The sequence below is a fragment of the Leptonychotes weddellii genome, chromosome 7, assembly GCF_054177405.1.
Source record: "Leptonychotes weddellii isolate Sample4059 chromosome 7, ASM5417740v2, whole genome shotgun sequence".
Taxonomy (NCBI): domain Eukaryota; kingdom Metazoa; phylum Chordata; class Mammalia; order Carnivora; family Phocidae; genus Leptonychotes; species Leptonychotes weddellii.
The window spans coordinates 85,373,190-85,377,011 of record NC_138375.1 but is presented as its reverse complement, the minus strand read 5'-3'; the positions used below and the strand labels follow the sequence as shown (position 1 = coordinate 85,377,011).

At 37.2% G+C, this 3,822-nt stretch overlaps 1 protein-coding gene across 6 annotated transcripts in view; it reads right to left on the bottom strand.

The window, feature by feature from the left end:
• Positions 1-3,822, bottom strand: part of SSBP2 (single stranded DNA binding protein 2) — a 284,354-nt gene that overhangs the window by 145,745 nt on the left and 134,787 nt on the right. The window lies entirely within an intron of this gene.

Below are 3,822 nucleotides of genomic sequence, written 5' to 3'. Positions count from 1 at the left end.
TTTTTTTTTTTTTTTTTTAAAGATTTTATTTATTTATTTGGCAGAGAGAGAGGCAGGGAGAGAGGAAATACAAGCAAGGGGAGCAGCAGAGGGAGAAGCAGGCCTCCCGCGGAGCAGGGAGCCTGATGCGGGGCTCGATCCCAGGACCCTGGGATCATGACCTGAGCTGAAGGCAGACGCTTAACGACTGAGCCACCCAGGCGCCACCACCTCAAGTTTTTTAATTTTTAAAAACCTGATTTTTAATAGCAAAGCTTTATTATATAATTAATACCCTCAACCTCAGATAAATTAAATGAACACCAGGCCTCTCCAGACAGTTAAAAGCAGTTCTTGTTTTTGGCTTCAATATATTTCTAACAGTCATTTCTAGTCCCCGCCCCTCCAACAAATCCCTTCCCCTCTTACAAAATTACAGTAATTTTCAATTGAACATGTGTTCATAGTAGCTAAAGATTACATTTCCCAGGGGCACCTGGGTGGCTCAGTCGGTTAAGCATCTGCCTTCAGCTCAGGTCATGATCCCAGGGTCCTGGGATCAAACCCCAAGTCGGGCTCCCTGCTCAGCGGGAGTCTGCTTCTCCCCCTCTCATGTTCTCTCTCTCTCAAATAAATAAAATCTTAAAAGAAGAAGAAGAAGAAGAAGAAGAAGAAGACGACGACTAAATTTCCCAGCCTCTCCTATAGCTAGAGATGGCATATGACTAAGTTCTGGCCAATGAGATCTGAACATTGGTGATATGTACAACTTCTAGGTCATTCCTTTCAATGAAAAGGGTATGCCCTCTCCTATCCCTTCTTTCCTCTTTCTAGCTGACTGGAATACAAGTAAAACTGGACCATTAGATAAAGACTGTGCTGAAGCTGGCACAGCAAGAAGAAAGGAAAAGCCTGATTTTCTGCTACTGTGGGGCCCTCAAATCAGCCCAGACATTTATGTGAGTGAAAAATTAACTTCTATCTTATGAGATCAGGGGGTCAGGTGGGAGAGTATCTCAAATTCAGCCACTGACCACAAATTCTACCTAGTTCAGAACTAGAAAGTACATTATCATAAAGTAGATTATATTTTCACACAAAAAGCTATAATTAGGGAATATGTTCCTATCCCTTGTCTTTTTTTTTTTTTTAAGATTTTATTTATTTATTTGATGGAGAGAGAGAGCGGCAGGCAGAGGGAGAGTGAGAAGCAAGCTCCCCACTGAGCAGGGGGCCCGACTTGGGGCTCGATCCCAGGACCCTGGGATCATGACCTGAGCCGAAGGCAGACGCTTAACTGACTGAGCCACTCAGGTGCCCCCATCCCTTGTCTTAATTTCAAAATAAATATAATAAATACAATGCAATACAAATAAAAAAGCGACAAAATTTAAAAAATACCTTTAAAGTGCCTTAAAATATAAAGTCATGATACATTTAATATAAAAATACATATATGTTCTGCACACTGATTATATAAGGCTTATATGTAAACATAAAAATACATTATCACTATTATATATGCCATATCATAAATGTAACCTAAGATTAACATGTCAGCTATAATGTGACTAAACTTTTATTTTTTTTTAAGATTTTATTTATTTATTTGAGAGAGAGAGAAAGAGAACATAAGCAGGGGGAGGGGCCAAGGGAGAGGGAGAAAATCCTCAAGGAGACTCCAAGGTGCACACAGAGCCTGACTCAGGGCTTGATCCCAAGACCCTGAGATCATGACCTGAGCTGAAGGCAGACGCTTAACCGACTGAGCTACCCAGGTGCCCCTAAACATTTAATTAATAAGTTTGCTTATCCTCTTGGAACTTAATTAAAGTGGGTTTTTCTTGTTTTTCTGTTTTTGTAATGTTAGATTAAACTTATTTTCTTAAAAATCAGTCCAGGAAAGATTAAACTATAAACTTCTCTCAAATACCTTCCTGAATGCAATCATTTCATTGACTAGACAGCTGCACTTTGGAAAAGCACCCTGAACTTCTTTACTACCCTTTAGTTTGGCATTTGATGACAAACTTGATGTGCTATGGGTAATTAATTCAGGATACTAACCAGAGTTCTAAATGAAACTACATTAAATCTAAGTAGAGTCCACCTAGATTCATGTGTTTCTAATGAACACCTGAAGGACGTTTTAAAAAAATTCTTCTCAAGATTAACTGAGAGGAACCAAAAACAACCCTTTAGAATTACTTGTCAAATCTCCAAGCTGTGATCTAGCCACCAATCACAAAACTCTACACACTAGACTGAAAAAAGAAAATATTTGAGGCAAAGAGGCAAAGTCCTAGACCTGGCCTTATCTGATTCCCTTTTGAGCTGTGGGTTCCACCCTAGTCTAGATGTCTGGATGCACACTGACTTTAGAACTTCTCCCCTCAAACTTTTCCATTTATATGAGTCTACTTTGAATTTGTATTAATTTTTTTCTGCTTTTGTTGTAAGTCTGGAAGTTCTCTTATCTTTTATCTATCTCTGACTCTTGGCACTTGTGCAGGAGACATGCCTATCTCTGCTGAGCAAGGAAAAACATCACTCTTCAATTGGAGCTACATTAATCAGTAGGGTGTTCAGTTTCCCAGTGTTAAACTACCATGCTAAACTAATCTGAGCTCCCTTCCTGTACTGCTTAACATTGTACATTTTCATCGACTCACTGGCTTTAAAGAGACTCCTTTCGTTTCTTACCATAACACTTTTATATTGGTAAATATTTATCAAATCAGATGATATGTTTATACGCCTTTAAGTGAAAAATTTTCAACATTTAAAGATTACTTAAAAGTTGTAGATTATTTAGAGAGAAAATACAATATGATTTCTTCAAAATAACATTGTGTAGTGAAAACACAATGCTATTTATTTATTTATTTATTTTAAAGATTTTATTTATTTATTTGAGAGAGAGAATGAGATAGAGAGAGAGAGCATGAGGGGGGAGGGTCAGAGGGAGAAGCAGACTCCCCGCCGAGCAGGGAGCCCGATGCGGGACTCGATCCCGGGACTCCAGGATCATGACCTGAGCCGAAGGCAGTCGCTTAACCAACTGAGCCACCCAGGCGCCCCAATGCTATTTATTTTTAAGTGGCTCTGAAATCACACCAAAACAGTGGCTGTCGGTGACTAGTTTACAGATAAAATAAGAATTGAGAAGCATAAACTTAAAATATCCAGTGTAGTGGCTTGCAAAGAGAAAAAAAAAGTATAAGAATAAAATAAGAAGGAGGGAAAAGTCATTTGTCCTGAAAAACCAATAAATCTGATATATTCCCATATAAAAATTACAATTTCCACATAACTTGTTGAGTCAAAAAGGTTTAATAGTAGCCTTACATAAATTATTATATCCTTTCCACCTCTTTTGCCTCATGTTGAGATTAAGTTTCAAATGTAATATAATAACTTAATAAAAATAGTAGGGTATTAGTTATAATAGCAATAGCAGAGGTAGCAGCTAACATTATTAAATGCTTACTATATACCAGATTGTGCTAAAAACATTATATGAATTAATCATATTTTTAAAATATTTTTTTGAAGTATAAACTACAGTGTTACTTTAGTTTCAGGTGTTCAACATAGTGATTCAACAACTCTATACATTACTCTGTGCTAATCACAGTAAGCACAGTCATCATATAAATTATCATATTTAATCCTAATACCTCTCTTACATACATATTATTAGCCCCATTTAAGAGAAAAAAAGAAGATTTAGAGGGATTAAGAAACATGCCCCAAATGAGACAGTTTGTAAATGATTCAAATGGGATTTAAATCCAGGTAGATAGACCAAGAGTACACTTACAAACTTTTCAAAAATAAGAG